The sequence below is a fragment of the Onychomys torridus genome, chromosome 14 (genome assembly GCF_903995425.1).
Source record: "Onychomys torridus chromosome 14, mOncTor1.1, whole genome shotgun sequence".
Lineage (NCBI taxonomy): Eukaryota > Metazoa > Chordata > Mammalia > Rodentia > Cricetidae > Onychomys > Onychomys torridus.
In genome coordinates this window covers 52427895-52449156 of record NC_050456.1, presented here as the reverse complement: position 1 = coordinate 52449156, position 21262 = coordinate 52427895, and the positions used below count along the sequence as shown (strand labels likewise).

At 40.1% G+C, this 21262-nt stretch overlaps 1 protein-coding gene across 7 annotated transcripts in view; it reads left to right on the top strand.

Annotated features, from left to right (window-relative positions):
- Positions 1-21262, top strand: part of Numb (NUMB endocytic adaptor protein) — a 104844-nt gene that overhangs the window by 24666 nt on the left and 58916 nt on the right. Inside the window, exon 3 of one of the 7 annotated variants that reach the window (XM_036205856.1) lies at positions 13965-14049. The exons of the other annotated variants lie outside the window; for them this stretch is intronic. The gene's annotated coding sequence lies outside the window, so the exon portion shown is untranslated. The remainder of the gene's footprint in view (positions 1-13964; positions 14050-21262) is intronic. 7 annotated transcript variants of the gene reach the window in all.

Below are 21262 nucleotides of genomic sequence, written 5' to 3'. Positions count from 1 at the left end.
CTCTCTAGCCCTAGCTGGCCTACAACTCATTCTGTAGTCCATGTTGGCCTTACACTCACAGCATTTCACCTACCTCTACCTCTTGAGTGCTGGGGTAAAAGGTGTGCGTGCGTCACCACACCTGGCAGGCGTGTTTGTTTTGCTTACATATCTGCAATTTGATTAAGATTCTTGATGGGTTTGCTTGTCTTCGTGGTATGAGATGGAAAAGCAAGGAGTGTGACTCAATGGCCAAGAACTGGAATCATTTGAATGCTTGCTCACTCCTGTGTCTGGTGGTGAATGCTGACTTGGCCAAGTCCTCAGCCTGGGCTGTTAGCCACAACACCTACACTATATTTCTCCTGTGACTGCTTGGCTTTCTCACAGCATGGTTACTAGATTCAAGAACATCCTGAGAGAGGAGGGGGCAGGCAGATGATTTACTTGACTTAGCTTGGAAGACTTGGAAGTAACATTGTATTAATTACTTCATTCTGGGTTTTTTTGAGATAGGGTTTCTCTGTGTAACAGTTTTGCCTGTCCTGGAACTCGCTTTGTAGACCAGGCTGGCCTTGAACTTCTGAAATCTGTCTGCCTCTGTCTCCCAAATGCTGGAATTAAAGGCATATGCCACCACTGCCCGGCTACTTCATTATGTTTTTTGAGAAGTTATAAAAGTCTGTATAGGTTAGGATAATTGGGAAGTGGACATAAACCCCTCCCTTGAAAACAGGACTATCAGCATCACATTGTAAGAGCATGCCATAGGGAATCAACTGTTCTTGCCATCTTTCAGGGATATGATTTGTCACAGTTACATCACAGCATGTATGACTACAGGTCAGAAGAGGGCACCAGATCTCATTACAGATGGTTGTGAGCCACCATGTGGTTGCTGGGAATTGAACTCAGGACCTCTGGAAGAGCAGTCAGTGTGCTCTTAACCGCTGAGCCATCTCTCCAGCCCCACACACAGTTTGTATTTTTAAAATTATATATGTTGTACATATTTGTAATTCCAACACCACAGAGATGGAGACAGGAAGATTGAGGGTTTAAGGTCAGCCTGTCTGGCTGCAATGTATGACCCCCATTTCAAAAAACCAAAGAAAGAATTGGGACTGGGGAGATGGAACAGTGGTTAAGAACACTTATTGCTCTTGCAGAGGACCCAGGTTCAATTTCCAGCACCCACATAGTGACTTAAAACCATTTGTAATCAGAAGGATCTGATGCCTTCTCCTGACCTTCTTTGGCACCAGACATACACATGGTGCAATACATACATGCATGCAGAATACTCATATACATAAAATAAAATAAATCTAAAAAAATGTTTAAGCTGGGCATGGTGGTGCACACCTCAGGAGGCAGAGGCAGGCCAATCTCTTGAGTTCCAGGCCACCATGTTCTACAGAGTGGGATCCAGGACAGCCAAGGATACATACAGAAACCTTGTCTTGAAAAAGCAAGCAACCAACTAACCAAACAAACAAATTCTCCCTCCCCACAAAACGGGAAAGCTTGGGGCCTCAGATCTAGACAAGGAGTCACAGGTAAGTGGGGACACTGAGACTGGGAATAATAAATTGTCTTTCTCAGGAAGAGCCCTCAATTGATTATCCAATATCCAGGGTCCTGAGATCATAAAATGAACAGTATACGTACTGAGCAGGTTGTACTTAGGAATACATAGACACACACATGCATGCATGCATAAACGTATGTGTATATATACAACAACAAAGAAGCCATACATTTGTGAGTGAGCCAAGGGGTTGCATGGGAGGAGTTGGAGGAAAGAAAGGGAAGGGGGAAGTGATATAATTATAATATCAAAAAAATATTACATGGGGCGGTGGTGGAGCACGCCTTTAATCCCAGCACTCTGGAGGCAGAGCCAGGCAGATCTCTGTGAGTTTGAGGCCAGCCTGATCTACAGAGCGAGATCCAGGACAGCCACCAAAACTACACAGAGAAACCCTGTCTCAAAAAACCTAAATAAATAAATAAACGAAAAATAAAATAAAAAGTTTATTTTTAAAAACTGAAGGAAAAACATATAATAAATGAAAAAGATGGGCATTCAATAAAAATTTGAGTTCTTGTCTGAAGTTATTAGGGCTCTCGAGGAATAAAATTCAAATATACATAACCATACATATATGATTTATAAAAGAATTTTATTAGATTGTCTTACACAGTTGAAGTCTGTCTAGTCAGTTCAACAGTGGCCATATGCATGCTTAGACAGACAGATTCCAGGTAGCTTCTCAGTCCAAGAAGTAAGAAGTAAGAATGAGGGGGATCAGAGATGCAGCCCGAGTCAGAGGCTGAGGGCCTGGAAGTCCCCTGCAGGTACTGGTGTGAGTCTGTATTGAAAGCTAAAGAATTGGAGTCTGATGTCCAAGCAGTGGCAATAGCAGCAGAGCGGTCACTCAGGAGGAATGGAGTTGGCACACACTGCCGGGCTTCCTTCCACCTTTTGTTCCATCTTGCCATGCACTGTCGGCCCTGCCCCTCACCCAGCCTGTTAGAAGTGCCCTATATTGAGGGCAGGTTTTTTTCTCCTTAGCTGCTGCTCTGTGTGTCAGTCATCTCGAGAAATGCTCTCACAGATATACTTAGAAGTATGCTGTACTAAATGTTTTAGGTGTTTCTCCATCTAACGGAGTTGACAGTTAAAATTAATTCTTGAAATGCCTAAATAGAAAGAGAAGAAATGGAGTTTGGATTTTATTTTGTGCTGACAAGTAATGAATACACAACTATATTAAAAGCAGAGATAGAAGTGTACAAATAAGACAAAGTATAAGATCTATAACTTGGACTTTGTTCTCTTCTTTTTCTAAAATATGCTAGTAATTTTACAGTCTACTTGGGAGTTTTCTTTCTTAGTTTAATAATTTGAGACTTATTTGAGGAATTGGTGTCCAATTTAAATTTGAAAAACTAGTGTCAGCTTAACAAAACACATCAAGGTTTTCTTGTCTCTGCTTCCTTTATAGAAAACTATATGCTCTCTTTTTAGAATTGAACAATCTTACTTGGTAAATTTCTAGTAAATTAAAAAAAATTCAGTGGTACAAGAAAACGTACAGAATCTTAGAGTGGTTGGTTAATTGTCTTGTTGATGAAAGTTCCCCATTTTATAACTTTCCTGTGACACAGTGTACCTAGTTTGAATGCAACACTATGATATTGTTAGGTAATGCTCCAGTCATTACATAGAATTCTGTGTCCAGTTTTATAGGTTAGTTTGGTGGAAGAAGAAAGGTAAGATAAGATTTACCAGAATGGGAGGCTTCCTAACATTTTTGTTTTAACATTTATTTTGAAATGGTTTTAGATTCACAAGAAGTTAATCAAGAAAGCAGTGGAGTGCTCATTACCCTGTTCTTCCACAGATGTTATGCATTACATAGGTATAGTAGGTGATCCAAGCTAGGAAAAGAATATTAACTGCAATTTATTATGAAACCTTTCAGTTATAGACAAGGTTTACAGAATAGTATGTTGAACAACTCTGTGTTCCCACTGATAATTCAATGATTTTTCTTTAAGATTACATTTATTTGTGAGTGTGTGTGTGTGTGTATGAGAGAGAGAGAGAGAGAGAGAGAGAGAGAGAGAGAGAGAGAGAGAAAGAGACAGACAGACAGACAGACCTAGACATGAACATGCCTTGGTAAAGGGGTGGAGGTCAGAGAACAATGTGCAAGAGTTTTTTGCCTTCCATCATGTGGATCCTGGGGATTGAACTTAGGTCCTGAGGCTTGGTGACAGGTGCCCTTTATTTACTGAGCCATGGCCAGCACACACACACATGGCCAGTATTTACTCAGTGCTATTTATGCATCATTCAGGCCTAGTATATTTCTGTGTGGTGGTTTAATTCTTCATATAGAGGACTGGGTTATTGTTTCATTATCTCCCTTGTTGCAGAAAAGAAAAACAAGGTTTTCTTTTGTAAAGTTGTCCAAAGTAGTGTGTCTAATCAGCAAAAAAGTAAAGTCTAGATGTATATATCCAACAAGCAGTTAAAGCTAGAGATGATTGTATCAAGACTATAAAAACTGGGCCACCAAGAAGGCCCAGTGAACAGAGGTGCTTACCTCCAAGCCTGACTGTGGTGATTTGAAAGAAAATGACCCCCATAGGGGCACTGTTAGGAGGTGTGGCTTTGTTAGAGGAAGTGTGTCAGCTTTGAGGTCTCCTATGCTCAAGCTATGCCCAGTGTGGCACAGAATTTCCTTCTGCTGCCTGCGGATCAAGATGTAGAGCTCTCAGCTCCTTCTCCAGCATCATGTCTGCCTGTACACAGAGCGTTCTTATCTCCCCAAGCTCCTACCAAAATGGCCTATTAAACTCTACTTAAGGTATTCATGGTATTTAAGATATTTCAGCCAATAATTCCAAACTCTCCCTACACACCACTTCTAAAGACCTGAGAGCCACATGATGAGATTTAGTGTAGCAGTGACCCCACTTCTGATTCCAGTTTTCTGTTTGTTCCCTTTCTTATTACTACTGTTACTGTGGTAAAATACCCAACAGACGCAGTTTGAAGGAGAAAGGGTTTACTTTGGTGCACAGTCTGAGGATCCCTCTGTCCTAGTGGGGAAGACATGGCAGCAGGAGACTGTGACATCTAGTCACTGAGCGTCTCTGATGTTCACGCTCAACTGAGTGACTTCTTCCTACCCCAGTTAAGCTATCTAGGTAACCCTCACAGCCATGCACAGAGGCTGTTTCTTTGATGATTGTAGATATTGACAGTCAATATTAGCTATTATATGAGGCAGTAATGTCGTGGTGGTTGTACATGGTGCCACCACCTGTTTTCTGACTGGGAAGTGAATAAAAAAGGAAGAGGAAGGAGCTTGTGTCCCCATCCACTTAAAGGACTTCTTTCAATGATCAGAAGATTTCTCATTAGGTCTCACCTCTAAAAGTCTCATAACTTCAGTTGTAGAGCATTTTCTTAGCATGTACTCAACCCTGGGTTCCAAACTCTATCACAGTTTAAAAAAAAAAAAAAAAAAAAAGATTGGTCAAGCTTTTAACACATAGACCTTTGAGAGACATTTAAGATCCAGACTATAGTAACCAGATGCCTGTAGAGAGCACAGTTGGCCCTGCTTGGCAGTCACTAATCTGCATGCAAGCACAGTAAAAACACTAAAGTTCTGAACTAAAGCTTAGTGGCCGATAGTTCATAATTAGTGGTCTAGCATTTGTTGTGAATATGCTGATCTCTGATCTGCTGGTAGTTTGCTTGAGGCCAGATAAAGTAAAATAAAACTCCTATGTTTGCTGTTTGATAGCTTTTTGACAGTGTACATGTAAAGAAATATTTTTCTCTGTCTTTATGGGTCCTCCAACAGACCAGTTCATTTGCCTGATGGTTTGGGTTCTGTAGGTAGCAGGTGAGAACAAATCCCATTGTGCAAATGCTTTTCAAGTCTCATCTATGACATTTTCTAATGCTTCATCGTTCTTTGTAGTGCTTTTTTATTTCTTTCCTGTTACCATGCTTCCCTCTGGAATTTTCTTAATAGACAGCTTTTTTAATTTTGCCTTAATTATTTTTTGTTGTTGTTTTGTTTTGTTTTTTGAGACAGGATTTCTCTGTGTCACAGTCCTGCCTTTCCTGTAACTCGCTCTGTAGCCCAGGCTGGCCTTGAATTCAGAGATCGGCGTGCCTCTGTCTCCCAAGTGCTGGGACTAAAAGCGTGTGCCACCACTACCCGACTTGCCTTACTTTTTGAAGGATCTGTCCGTCAGACATAGAATTCCTTGTTCGAAGTAATTATCTTTAAACCTTTCAAGGATATCATTCTATCGTATTCTTAGTCCATTGCTTTGGTTAAAGCAGCCATGTTTTGTTTTGTTATGCTTTAAGTTATGACACCTGAGGTCTGTCACTGGTACTTTTGTCAAATCTGGCCTACCTCTTCTAATTTTGTTTCAGCTTTACTTGTTCATTTTCTCTGAATTCTAGATATCTCTGTGTTAAATCATTCTTTGACTTCCATGTGTCTATCATGCTGTTTTCCTTCAAAAACAAACAAGTTCTTATAAATCCCAGGCCAGCCTCCACTCACTGTGCAGTCGAGAATGACCTGTATTTCTGGCCCTCCACCTCCACCTCTCTGTGCTGGACTTAGAGGCTTGTGCCACTGTACCTGTTTCATGCAGTGTTGTGGAGATTGACCCCAGGGCTCCCTGCGATGCTAGGCAAGAACTCTACCAGCTGAGCTGCATCCCTAGCCACTTTCATGCTGTTTACTTCCCAACCTTTCCCCTCCTGCTTCACCTGTTTGGTTTGTACAGATGTATTTTCTAGTTCACTTAATGTTCAATCTACTGCTAAAGGCATCTGTTATACGATATTATATAGTGTGTATGTTTTAGTTCTAGAATTCCATGTTGGTTTTGTCTTCGTTGTTGTTGTTTGTTTGTTTTTATAGATTCCAATTCTCTGGTAAATTTTATCACCTATTTTCCTAAACATACTGACCATAGTTATTTTCAAGTCTATACTCGGTAATTACAGTGTTTAGATCCTTTTGTTACTTCTGTTCTGTTCTGTTGTTCTGTTGTCTGCTTTTTCTCTTGACTTTCATTCGTTTGGTCCTGTCTTACCTTTTCTGGTAATTTTTCAAATGAATGTCAAAACTTGTACATGAGGAATGATAGATGCTGTTGGTGATATGTCTCGTTAGAGAAGATTTCATTTTCTTTTGATGGTAGTTAAAAGTAGAAGCAAGTGACCTTGATTTGTAAGCTTGAGATGGCTTGAGCCTTTGTTTTAGGCTTCTCAAGGGCTGGTTTAAATCCAGTTTCCATTTGCTTCAAGTGTTGCTCTTCATGGGTATCAAATGGAACCCTGGGGTGTTTGCCAGGACCTTTCTTTTTGACAGATCTTGAACTCTTCATTTTTTTCTCTTAGTCAATCTGAAGGCTTATTTGTTTATTTTATTTATTTTTATACTTTAAAATAGGCAGTTTGCTTAATTCTTGACGCCTTGCCTCACCCAGGTTTGAATTCACTAAATTAGTCTGAGGACAGAAGCAATATTGAATGTCTAGAGTTATTTTTTTGTGATTGCTTTTTCTCTGGATTTTTAGCCCCTGTGCTGGCTAGTCTTGTGTCAACTTGACACACAAACTAGAGTCATCTTAAAGGAGGAACCTCAGTTGAGAAAAGGACTCCATAAGATCTAGCTGAAAGGCATTTTCTCAATTAGTGACTGATGAGGGAGGGCCCAGCCCATTGTGGGTGGTTCCATCTCTGGGCCTAGTGGTCCTTTCTGTAAGAAAGCAGGTGGAGTAAGCCAGTAAGCAGCACCCTTCCCTGGCCTCTGCATAGCTCCTGTCTCTGGGATCCTGCCCTGCTTGAGTTCCTGTCCTGACTTCCTTCAAAAATGAACAGTGCTATGGAAGTAAAACCCTTTCCTTCCCAGCTTGCTTTTTGGTCATGGTGTTTCATTGAAGTACTGGGAACCCTAACAAAGACAGCCCCTCACATCCTGCCTGTTTCAGCAGCTCTGAACTCTGACTTCTGTCTCTGCAGCTGCCTTAAGACTCAGAGAAGCTCTTACCCATAGTTCGTCCTTCAGAAAAGGCAGTGGAAAGTGCCAGACTTCCTTTATATTTTGTTTTTCTCTAATAAACTTCGTAATCCATAGCACTGTATGCTGTGAATGTGTTGCTCTGATTTGGTTGATAAATAAAATGCTCATTGGCCAGTAGTTAGGCAGGAGGTATAGTATAGGCAGGATAAGCAGAGAGGAGAATTCTGGGAACAGGAAGGCTGAGTCAGGAGATGCTGCCAGCCACCGCCATGAGAAGTAAGATGTAAAGTACCGGTAAGCCACAAGCCATGTGGCAACTTATAGATTAATAGAAATGGGTTAATTTAAGATTTAAGAACTAGATAGGGGTTGGGGTTTTAGCTCGGTGGTAGAGCGTTTGCCTAGCAAGCGCAAGGCCCTGGGTTCGGTCCTCAGCTCTGAAAAAAGGAAAAAAGAACTAGATAGCAAGAAGCCTGGGCCATTAGGCCAAAAAGTTTAAATAATATAAGCATCTGTGTGTTTATTTGGGTCTGAGTAGCTGTGGCCCGGGAAGGACTGGAGTAACTCCAGCTACCCAGACTTATTTATTCTATAGAATTATATTAGGTATCTTTTATTGGTAAGATTCTAAATTTGGTACTATAGTAGATTCAAGAAAATGTGGATATCTGCAGTGCTGGGGCTCGAATGTCCTCAGCCTAAAGAGTTACTTTAGAATCAAACTAAGTTTAATGTTACTTGTAACTCCATGATTTTCTTTTTTTCTTTTTTAAAGATACCAGTAAATGGTTGTTATTTTTAAAATTTTTAAATTTATTCTTTGAGAATTTCATATATGTGTACAATGAAATAAGATCATAAACATTTGTTTTTTTTCTTTTCTAATTCCTCCCAGATCCATCCTAACATATGCCCCTCCAAATTTCTTGTCCTATAATTTTTTAAATAGTCTGCTAAATCCAGCTAGTGCTGCCTGTGTGTGTGTGGTTGTGAGACCATGTACTGGGTCTTGGGCAGCTTACCAGTGGTCGACACCCCGAAGAAGATTCTCACTCCCTCAGCAGCATCAGCTTCTATTAGCTCCTCATCTTGGTAGCCCTTCCCCCATCTATGCTAGAATTACCATCTTGTATACATCTTATTCAGATAACCACAGCTTCTGTACATTTGTGAGTGTATCAGCTATGTCATGAACAGAAGACAGTATTTATTTCACAGCACATTTTCCAGTCCTCTGGCCCTTAGAATTTTTCAATAATGAAAGACATTTGCAATATAAATGATGGATGAAGGATGGCTTTCCACACTCCATGAAGACAGTCTACAATGCAGTATGTAATAGACAAACATCGGATGAGGAAGCAGAGGGGAGATATGATCATGGATTTCATACACAAACTCTGTAAAGTCACAGTGGTAATTATGGGCACTCTAATGGTCCAACATAATCTTGTGAGAAGGTAGCTTTTTACTGTATAGGAATATAGGAACTGGGCTTAATTATTTCCAGTAGCAGTAGGTAATCCACATGTTTATAATCAGCTCAGGAAAAAGCATGAGCCCTGAACACATCTGTATTAGTAGTACAAGAAATATGGATGGAGAGCCAGCCATCTCTGTCACAAATAATCAGATGCTTTACCTTACTCATGAGCAGAAATATAATAAAGGAAAGCAGGCAGTAATTTGCCATTCATTATTTTTGTAAAAAAAAAAAAAATAGAAATTTTTCATTTACCAAGTATTGTCCAAGAGATAACAAGAATTCGCAGGCTCTCAGAAGAGTTTTAAATTAGTACAGCTTTAAAAAGTGTAATTATTTTAGAGAAGTTTCAGATTTCTGAAAAATTAATAGTATCCTTATTTGACCCACATGCTATTTCCCCCTTGTGGTTTGAAAATGGCCCCCATAGGATCGTATATTTAAATGCTTAGTCACCAGTTAGTGGAACTATTTAGGAAGGACTGGAAGGTGACACCCTGTTGGAGGTGTGTCACTGGGGGTGGGCCTCGAGGTTTCAGAAGCCCATGACAGGCCCAGTGTCTGTCTTACTCTGCCTGTGGACCAGGATGTTAAGACAAATAATTTTATAGAAAGTGTCACATTGTTGTAATACTGATTTGTTTAGCTGTACTGTGGTTATCTATGCAAATATCCTCATTCCTAAGAAAATATAGGGAATCGCTTAGGGCTAAGTGGTATGGTGTTTGCAACTCATTTTCACATTTTTTTTGTTTGTTTGTTTTTTGTTTTTGAAAGTGTGAGATTAATCCCGACACTCAGGGGCAGATGTAGATGGATCCCTGTGAATTCTAGGCCAGCCAGGGCTACCTGACACAAGGGGAAGGAGAGAAAGAGTGAGACACAGTGATGAAATAAGCAGGACAAAATACAGTTTATAAAGTCTCCTCTACTCTGAGGGCATATAAAACCAAAAGTTTATCTTAAAACCCCTAAATTAACATCTCTTTTATGTATCTGCATTGCAAAGAAATTAGAAATTATATGGAGAATGATTGGTTGGTTGATTTTGTATTTTTTTTAGACGAAGTTTCATGTAGCCAGGACTGATTCTGAATTCCCAACATTCCTTTTCCTCCTCTTAAGTGCTAGGGTTATACAAGTGTACCACAATGCCCAATTGTAATTTATTTTTAAAAAGATAAAAAATAGTTCTCATTATTTAAGAAGATAGTGTTGTATGAATGACTAGTCATGTAGAAAAATCCCTAGTTAGTAACAGAAGTACATGAGTTTTTTATTTATTGTTCTGAGGATCTGTGTTTTATATTAATTTGCCTCAAATGTCTATAAAATAGATATTTTGAGGATTTCTTAAACATTTCCTGTTTAACTAATACACTTTCTTACAAAATAATACTTGTAAAAATTGGTTTTGGATGGCTTTTGTTTTACACAAATACTTCTATGAATTTGTTTTTAAAATTTTAAGCCAAGGTATGGTGATACATGCTAGTAATCCCTGAACTCAAGAGGGACTGTGAGTTTGAGGGCAGCGTGGGCTACATTCCAAACCAAAAAACAAGGAAGATACAAATGTTGAGAATTTGTGTTATTATTAACTAATTCCTCAGTTCTGTACATATTCTATACCAAATACTGAAGAATTGAGATTCTGAATACAGCATAGGGACAGTTTATCTTCTTATTTGTGAAATGCTAGAAAGGATTCAACATGATATGCAGCTGTAATAAGAAATCTAGAATAGTATTATTTGTCAAATATTTGAGAGCTTACCGTGTTCAAATTTGTGGTTTGTGTTAGGAGGAATGGAAATAAATGAGCTGTGTTCTTTTCAAGCAGGCAGTTGAGACAGTGCTTACAACAGAAAAAAACATTAAGTATCATAGATTAAATATAGTTAGTCATGGGAGAAGAGGTAGCATTTCAGTATGAACTTGAACAAAAAGAAGTTGAGTGTGTTACATGTAACAAAGAAGGGCATTCAGGCAGAGGGAACCAAATGGGTGCAGCAGGGAGAGGACAGTATGAGACTACCGGTAATAGAGCTTCCTCTTGAGGAGGAGGAGGAGAAAAATAGGAGAACTAATTCTTCAGTTCTGCACATAATCTATACCAAATACTGTGCATTTATTTTCTTACTTAAATGTTACAACTTTACCATCTTTTTGTAGGGGAAGGAGATTGCGACAGAGTCTCACTATTTAGCTTTGGCTGGTCTAGAGCTCACTGTGTAGGCCAGGCTGCTTCAAGTTTATAGAGATCTGCCTATCTCTGCCTCCTGAGTCCTGGAATTAATTTTATTTAAACCAGGTGAAAATGAATTGCAGACTTTGTACGGTTTTAGCCCTAAATGTTGGGATTAAAGGCATGTACCACTATGCCTAGCACAATTTTACAATTTTTATGTTTTTATATTAAAGAGTTGAAATCGTAAATAAGTTGTCTGATGTTTGCTACTGTTGACATTGAAATTCAAATTCAGATTTGTTTTAAGATTGTGCGTTCAGTTTTTTCAGAAGTTGATTTTAAAAACTTAAAACCATGGGATCAGTTTGACTGGATTAAGAGTCCCCTAGATGAGACATTTCTGGATGTGTCCATGAAAGGGTTGCCAGAGTGATTTAACTGAGGAGAGAAGACCCATCTTCTGTGAGCCTCTTGACTGCCTTAAACTTTTATACTGAGAAACTTGAAAGATGAACAGAAAACACATTTCATTTCTCTTTTTTCCTGACTGTGACTAGCCACAGCAGGCTTCCCTCCCATGATGGATGTGCTCTCAAACTGTGAGCCAAAATAAACCTTCCTTAAGTTGCTTTTGTTGGGTATTTTGTCAGAGCAATGAGAGAATAAACTAACAACAGAAATTGGTATCAAGGAGTGGGCTCCTGTGATCAACCTCACTACATGATTTGTAGGCTTTTGTATCATTTGCAGGAGGAATGTAGAAGAACTCAAACTAGAATGTAGAATGTAGAAGAACTCCAAGCAGAGCCTAATGGGAGTATGAAAGACCAGAATGCCAAGAGAATTATGGACAGTGGAGATCTAGCTCATAAGGGCTTTTTTCTTTTTTTAAAAAAAGTGGTTTCTAAAGTAGTAAAAGTGAATGAATAGACTGTTACTTCAGATTTATTTCCTGTTAGTCTTTCACATTTCTTAATATAAAATTTTAAGGTAGTTGAGGTAAATGGAAATTTAACATGGTTATTGTTGTCGATCTCCTTTTCAAAAATATCCTCTTAGATTTATTTAGTACATTTTTATTTTCTACTTTTCTCAAAGTTAATAGTAACAAACAGTCAGTATGCACCTTGTTGACAAAAGGATAACGATATTATTTAATTTATTTATATACTCAGAAGTTAGTGTTGTTAGAGTTCCACTTTTCAATGTTTTATCTTTCAAGAAACCTTTCTTCATTTTTCTTGGTAATCTCAACTTCCTTTTAAAGCAGGTAGCAATGTGTTTCTTTCTAAATGCATTTTAATGTATATAGGTTTTTATTTTTATGTATTTTCTGGATTGTGAGAACTTGGGGATTGGAGATGATATCACTGTTGTTCTATACTCCTGAGACTGAATATTGTAATTATATTGTACATAGTAGATGTTCTGTAACTGTTTTGATCTGAATTGTTCTTAGTCTTAAAACCATTTTATAGCTTAATTTGCATGCATAATAGCCCTCACAAACCAGAGACCCTCAATATACAGATTTCCATGTTGGTTCTGCCAAGATAGTTCAGTAGGTGAAGATAACTGTTGCACAAACCTGTTCTATTGACTCAAGTTCAATTACTAGAACCCACATAAAGGTTGAAGAGAGAACTGATTCCATAAAATTTTCCCTTGACTTCCACACACAGTATGGCATATGTGCTCACACACCTCATATGAATACACACACTGATCATTAATAAAATATTTTTTAAGAACAGAACAGATTCCCTGGGGCTGGAGAGATGCCTTGGTGGTCAAGAGCTCTGCCAGCTCTTGCAGAGGACCTGAGTTTGGCTCCTAGCTGTCCATAACTTCAGTTCTAGATCTGATGCCCTCATTTGACCTCCACAGTCACCAGGCATGCATGTGGTGCATATACACACATACAGGTAAAACACGTAGAATAAAACACACATAGAATAAAATAAATGAATCTAAACTAGATTTTACAAACAGATTTTCTTTCACCATTGTTTCATGTGTGAAAATCTAATCCTTGTTCTTAACTATAACTCTATAATATTTACCCTTTACTGGCCATACATACATGGGGGCACTGGAAGAAATATAGGACAGAAAATCAAATTATAAATGACTTTTTAAACACATAGCAGAGCTCCTATTGCTGCTACAAGAAAATGAATTTTTTTTTGCCTTAGTTGATATGAAAAGGGAAAAATGGGTAAGACTTTAAGAGTAACCTTGGAGATTCTTGTCATTCAGAACTCTGAGTCCATTTCCTACTCTTCCTGTTTTTCTTCCATAAAATTCCTTCCTGAAAGTGCCAGGACTTGATCCTTTTTGACATAGACCTTCCTCTTTTGTGTCCTTGATCTCTTGGCCTTCCCTTTTCTGTTTTATTGCCGGGATCCAGCGATGGTTCGGGTGTCTACCTCAGTTGTGGACTAGCGTAGGCCTCCAAAGCCCTGAGTCTGTCCCTGGTGCTGCTGCAGAAACAAACAACAGAAATCTGAGTGACTTATCTCTAGGCATTTGGCTTGTATTTGTGGGATTATTTGTTGTGTTTTTAATCAGCGTGTGGATCTGAAGCTGCTGCTCAGTGACTCAGAGTGATGATCTTCATTCTCTCACTACAGTAGAGCCATTCCTGACAGCAGTTGAAAACCTTTTATTTTTGTACCTGTGTCACTAAGAACAGCGGTATAAGACATTTATTATTCTCATTTTGCAGATGAGGAAACTGACACTTGGTGAAGTTATGAAATTTGTCCAAAGTCACACAGCTTGTAAAAGGCACAGCCAAGATTCAGAGCCAGGTCTGTCCAACTTCAAAACTACTAATCAAGGCTAAGACACTTTGAAATAGCTGTGATGTACCAACCTATGATGAATTGTATTGGGATTAATATTGCTTACGTATTCCTTAACTCCTTTGGATAATTTTTAATGGTGAGGTTTTTGTCCTTCCTAAATTTTTCATTTTTCTTTCAAGTATTATAAAAAGTAATATAGCATAGTAGCTAAGGGCTTAGGTTTTGAAGACAGATAACATGGGTAGAGATTTTTAAGTTTCTATGCTTACGTGTGAGTTTCCCTTTCTGTAAAATCCTGGTAGTGCTGTCGTGGGATTGCTGTGAATATGAGGTCATTTTACACATGTAAGATACTTTTCTATTTGTATGCACTTGTCTTACTATATGCCTGGCACATAATAAGCATTTAATAAATGTCAACTAGGTATTTTCATCTTTTAGCAGCTAGTAAATTACCAAATAGGAAATGACAAAGTTTAGACTACAATATACTTAAACCAAAATTAACTGGAATAAATTAGACCTAGAGGAAAATCACTAATTTGATGAAATTCATATCTGTTGTGAAGCATATTGGGTAGCTGTTCACAGGTCTGACACCTGCCAGAATTCTACATAGTCACAGTGATGACAACACCCAACTGAAACAACCTAATTTTGTTGTTATCCTTAGTGAGTCTGAGGCCATAATGGTGGGGAAGGCATGGCAGAGCCCCAAGTTCATGCAGAAGGATGTCTGTGAGACGTGGTTCCAATTTTAAGACGGTGTTCGCGTATTTGCGTGCGTGCATGGGTGTGTGTGTGTGTGTGTGTGTGTAGGTGTAGAGAATTCCATATGTGGAATTCTCATGGGATATCAACAAAAGTATTTTGGTCATATCCATGCCCTCCCATGATTTTTGTTGTTTTTTCAACACAGGGTTTCTCTGTGTAGCTTAAGAGCCTGTTCTAGAACTCTCTCTGTAGACCAGGCTGGCCTCGAACTCACAGGGAGGCCTGGCTCTGCCTCCCGAGTGCTGGGATTAAAGGCGAGTGTCTTAAGATTTAAAAAAATAATAATAATTTTGCTAATTACTTTACATGGTTTTATAATGAGAAAATTGGCTGGATAAACCTAGCCTAGTGTGCCTAGGAATGCTATTTTATCTATTTTTTAATGAGTTTTTTTTTTCTATTTATGATTCTTTAAGATAGATGCTTATCAAGTATTCTTTCCCCTTTCCTTTTTTCTGTGGTGCTGGTCAAACCATGCTAGGCAGAGGCATCCTAGTCTTTATTTTTTTAGTCTAATTTACAAGTGGCTCAGCATGTGAGTCTTTTTTATTATTAATTATATGTATCTTCAAGTGCAAAGTTTCTATTACAATTGTCTTTATCTTTCTTTTATAAGCTATGATCTGTAGTCTATAAGTCCATGTGTGGTTTTAAGTTTTGAAAAGTCTGTATGTGTGTGTTTACATATGCATATCTTTCTGTCATACTCAAGTTGAACTATAAAACAAGATTCAGCTATCTACTATGTTCAAGAAGAGATCTGTAGTTGGAAGGTTTCCCCCGGTCCTGCCAAGTCCCCACAGTCCTGTGGCCCACTTATAGAATGATCACTCAGAAGCTTATAATAATTATAACTGCTTGGCCATTAGCTCAGGCTTATTACTGATTAACTCTTACATTTTAATTAACCCATAATTCTTATCTATGTTTAGCCATGTGGCTTGGTACCTTTTCTCAGTTCTGCCTTGTCATCTTGCTTCCTCTGTGTCTGGCTGACAACTCCTGACTCAGCCCTTCTTCTTCCCAGCATTCTCGTCTGCTCACCCCACCTATACTCCTGCCTGGCTACTGGCCAAATCAATGTTTTATTTATCAACCAATCAAAGAACACATATTCATAGCATACAGAAAGACATCCCACAGCAGAGATCCATCTAAAGCACAGTGGTGTAGACGGGTGAACAGGCAAATGAAGACGGTAAGTAGCAGTCGCTAGTGACAGCACCTCTGTGGCTCCTCCTCCTCCTCGTGCTGATGAAGCTTAAAGGAGTGACCAGTGACCCATGTCTTCACATTTCCTGTGGTTTCTGGAAAACTTAGTGTTGTTGATAGAATGATAATTTTCTTTTTCTTCTGTCTCTACTTTTCCTCCCAGTCCACCTTTTTCCCCTCCTTCCTCACAAACTTTAACATCTAGAACTAGGGAGCGTCTCCTTTATTTTTAACAGTTTTTCATAATTAATGAACACTTATTGATACTTTCAGCAGCATTTTCTCTAGTGGAATATAAAATAGCGGTACATCTTGCAGATGATAGTATCTAGTGTTACTGGTTTCTTGAGTCAGAGCCAAGGTTTTTCTGTCTTAGAGTGAAGAAGACTGAGGAGTGAGGACAGCACAGCAGGGCAGGCAGCAGAGTTTGCTGGAAGGAAAGAAACAGCTCTCTAATGAGTTGCCAAACAATGGTTTTGGAGCAGAGGATGTTTGTGTCCTATCAGTATACAAATTAGGTAGTAGGCCAGGATGAATCTGGATAGGTAATTTATATGTAAGTGGGGACTTCTGATCAGATGAGCAGGCGTGTACAGTCTCAGGAAAGCCCACCATAAGTTCCGTGTGAGGGGTAAGGAACCAGCAAGTAAAAAGAACAGAGTGTTTTTGTTTTGATGAGTCAGGGCTTTTTAGATTTTAGTTCCTTAAGCTCACCCATTAGGTTGTTCGCTGTGAAACCTCAGTGTTCTTGGAGGTGACTACTGGCTCCACCAAGGCATAGATCACTGTTTCTCTTGGCTCTGTAACCTGACTAACTGCCTAAAAATGAGGGCTGGCTGCATTGCTAATTCCTACCACTACCTACCTCCTTGATAAAACATGCATTTTTACATATACAGTGCCTCATCCTGCTTGAAATATCCCCTTTCTTGTCACATTCACACTTAAATTATTCAAAACCTTTAAAGAAAGAAATATGTGTGTACGCATACACATTGTGGTGGAATATATGTGTACGCATACACATTGTGGTGGGATATATGTGTACCATACACATTGTGGTGGGATATATGTGTACACATACACATTGTGATGGAATATATGTGTATGCATACACATTGTGGTGCTGAGACCGAGCTCTGCTTTCTCCGTTCTAGACTAACATCATATCCCCTTCCTGAGGATATAATTTAATTTTCTTATCCTTGCACTTCTTCCATTACCTAACACAGTATTTTGTTGCCCAAAAGGTGTTGGCAATTAAGGGAAGCATGTAGGTCTGATGAATCCTAGTGCAGACTATAACAATATGTTAGTGACCATTCAGCTTCTTGGTGAGAGAATTTAAATATTCTTTAGTTGAGATTATTTGGGGCAAAAGAAGATGCTTTTAAAACAAGTTAGGGAACTTATTATTGAATGTTGAAGCATCTGAAAATATTCAAGGACAAGTTAAATCAATGAAACAAAAAAGTAAATAATTACAATTTACTGTGAAAGAAATAAAGAGTTGTGTACTAAAGAGGAGTTGAGCATGGATGGCCACGCCTTTAGTCCCAGCACCCGGGAAACAGAAGCAGGTGGATCTCTGTAAGGCCAACCTGGTCTACAGAGCAAGTTCCAGGACAGCCAGAGATACATAATAGAGAGAACCCATGTGTTTCTTTTTTTAAAGAATTACAGAGAGCAGGAGAGGTGACTCTGTGATTAAATACACTTGCTGCTCTTGCAGAGGACCTAGGTTTAGTTTCCAATATCCAGATGGAGATTCACAACGATCTGTAACTCCAGTTCCAGAAGAATCTAATGCCTTCTTCTGGCTTCTGTGGGAACCAGGTGTGCATGTAGTGGGTATGCATACATACATGCAAGCAAGGCACTCATATGCAGAAAAAGTTACAAATCTAAAAATTTTAAAATAGATAAATCTTTTAAAAATGAATTATAGAGAAAAGTATTTAGAAAGTTTAAAAAAAGAAGATCTCATCAATGAGATAACTTTGAAGGTGAAACTTGAAGTATGAGGAAGAAGTAAGCCCTTGAGGAGTCTAGAAGAAAAACATTTCAGGAGAAAGAAACAACAGGCTTCAACTAGAAATAAGCTTCAGGAAAAAGAGTCAAAATGAGTTCCTTACAGATTGGGCCACTTCAAGCTAAGACTCAGGCAGAGGCAATAGCTCAGTATGTGAACGTTTGCTGAGTATGTATGTCTGTCTGGATGCTGTTTGGAGCAGAGGCACTAAATGCTGAGTTTGAACTTGATTTGAAAATACACTTAGAAAGCCAATGGGAAACTTACACAGTGCCATAATCTATTTTTAAAAGATTATTCTGGGGGCTTGAGATAGCTCAGCAGGTAAGGGCACCTGCCACCAGGTTTAATGATTTGAATTCAGTCCTTGGGACTCCCATGTTCGAAAGATAAAACAGACTTCTGTAGTCAGTCAGTCTGTAAATATAAAGCTCTGGATACCACATACATGGTTGGTCAGAGAGGAACAATAGAAATAAATCCTAGTTTGCACTTTACGGTAGCCCAGATAAGTTGTATTGGGCTGTGGTGGTTCGGGAGACAGAGCAGTGGACAGATGTGAGTTCTGTTTTAGAAGTGTTTGTTGATAGCTTAGATTAGGGAATAGGAGTGTAAGAAAGGGAAGACCAAGATCTGAGAGGGTTGAAAAAGCTGAAGGATGAGGTGTGTAAAGTACTTCCCAACTTAGAACATTTGCCGTCCTGCCCTCCCTCCTCCCCCTGCCTTTCCCTCCCTCTTCCTCCTGCCTTTCCCTCCCTCCTCCCCCTGCCTTTCCCTCCCTCCTCCTCCTGCCTTTCTCTCCCTCCTCCTCCTGCCTTTCTCTCCCTCCCCCTCCTGCCTTTCTCTCCCTCCCCCTCCTGCCTTTCTCTCCCTCCCCCTCCTGCCTTTCCCTCCCTCCTCCCCCTGCCTTTCCCTCCCTCCTCCCCCTGCCTTTCCCTCCCTCCTCCTCCTGCCTTTCCCTCCCTCCTCCCCCTGCCTTTCTCTCCCTCCTCCTCCTGCCTTTCTCTCCCTCCTCCCCCTGCTTTCTCTCCCTCCTCCTGCTCTCCACTTCCCTCCCCCTGCCTTTCCCTCCCTCCTCCTCCTGCCTTTCTCTCCCTCCTCCCCCTGCCTTTCTCTCCCTCCTCCTGCTCTCCACTTCCCTCCTCCTGCCACACTGCCTCTCCTTTTCTTCTCCCTCTTCTCACTTCTCATTCTTGGAACCAAGCATATTTTTATTCTATTCTGCCTCTCCAGATTTCAGCACCTTTTCCTCTTCCGGCACTTGACAGATGCTTAGGGGAAGAGAGTCAGTGTATGTAAAAAGTAGGTTATCATTCTCAGGAACTCTGCCCTTTCTCACCAAGATGTTTCTTACTAAGTCAGTTTTTACTATATCAGAACAAAATTAAATTTTGTTTTTAAACTAAAGGTAAATTCTTGAGTATGTTCCTAATGAAATCATATGTGAATGTGTATTGTGGGCTTAAGGGTGATGGCCATATCTTTTTGTTGTTTTTGTTAGGTCTCCCTGTGTAGCCTAGGCTGACTTTGAACTCATGATCCTCCTATCTCAGCCTCACAGGTGCGCTAGTACTGAAGTATCCGGCTTTGACCATTTACGGATGTAGTTTTTAATCTATAAAATTAACATGACTTAGGATACATGTTTATGAATCATAAATTCAATTCACTGACTGTTTTCCCAATTAAAAAATAAAATTAGGGCTTGGCAAGATGGCTCAGCAGGTAAGAGCATTCACTGTGCGAGCCTGATAACCTGAGTTTGATCCCTGGAACCCACAGTGGAACTGACTCCCTGAAGTTACCATCTGACCTCCGCATGGTGTGCTCGGGCACTTGTACACCAGCAGTCACACATATGTCAGATACATGTGCACACTAATGATAATAATAGAAATTTTTAAAACATTGTTGTAGTGGGTAGCCATTCCAGCTTTGACCTGGAAGTTCCAACCCCCATTGAGGCTTCAGTAATAGTCAGGCCCACAAGGCGGGTCTGAGAGAGGACGTTGAAGACCCAGGACCCTGGATGCAGGAGGTAGACCGAGCAGAGTTCTCCAGAGAACACCTTTCCCAGACCCTGCAACCAAACTATCCCTTCATTTGTAAGTTATGCCACTAAATAAAACCTCCATTTTAACTACGTGGAGTGGCCTTCATAATTTCACCAATACATGGTTTTGTAACTACATGAAGAATCATGTTTGGTTGGTTTGGGAGTTTTGAAGTGTTAGGAATTGAAGCCGGACCTCTTACATGGAAGTCAAGTGCTTTGCTGGTACCAGAAATCTAGGGTAGGCCAGGAGGAGCTCTTCAAGTGCAGCCTTTGACAGCTTTGGCATCTCTTGGTGTTGGAGTAGCAAGTGGTGGTAACAGGCAGAATAGGCAGTGCTACTGCTTTCTAGTTGGTGGTCCAGGCTCACGTGCTGCTAGTCAAGAGGCTCTGAGGTCTGCAGGTGTTCCAGGTCCTCTAGGCCCTGGGCAACACCTGGCGTCGCCACCTCCAGACAGGCGTGTGTACTGGGATTTCAACATTGGACAGCTTTTTAATCTTCTGGAGAGCAAGGCCTACAGTTTTACTTCTCTGGCTCTTCCTGGTCTCCTCATCTTGCCCTGTTCACTCTCTTGTCCTGTTCAGCTGCCTCTTCTTGCCCATCTTTCACCTTCTCCACCACTGTCCGCTGCTAGACTTGAAGCCCCACCCGCTCTGCAGCTGTCCTACACCTGGCCACACTGCCACTCTCGCAGCTTGACCTGCTGACTGCTCAGCTATCATGGCTGTTGTCCCTCTGCGGTGTCTGTCCCTGCTGCCACTGCACTGTCGCTGTGCTTTTTTCTTTGTGTAACCAGCTCAGGCTGCACTACTCAAGTAGGTAAAGAAAGACAACTGAGAGGCTTTCCTTGGATGTACGCTTGCAACATTAGGGATGTGGGCGGAAATGGTTGCAGGGCCGCCTAGGGTTCAGTAAGGCTTGTGATGGCAGAAACCTATAGCCACTAGCATGGAGTGGCACCCAGTTCATCTTAGGTGGATGGCTCTTCGTTCCTTGTTCTGATGAGAGGAAATTCTTTCGTTAGAACTAGTGCCTTGTTTGGCGTGTATAACCCCTTAAGTAGTGCTTTGGAAACATGAGGCTTTTACAGTATCCTTCAGTAATCCACTCCAGTGTGAGTTATCAAGGTAGAAAAGTAGTCTTA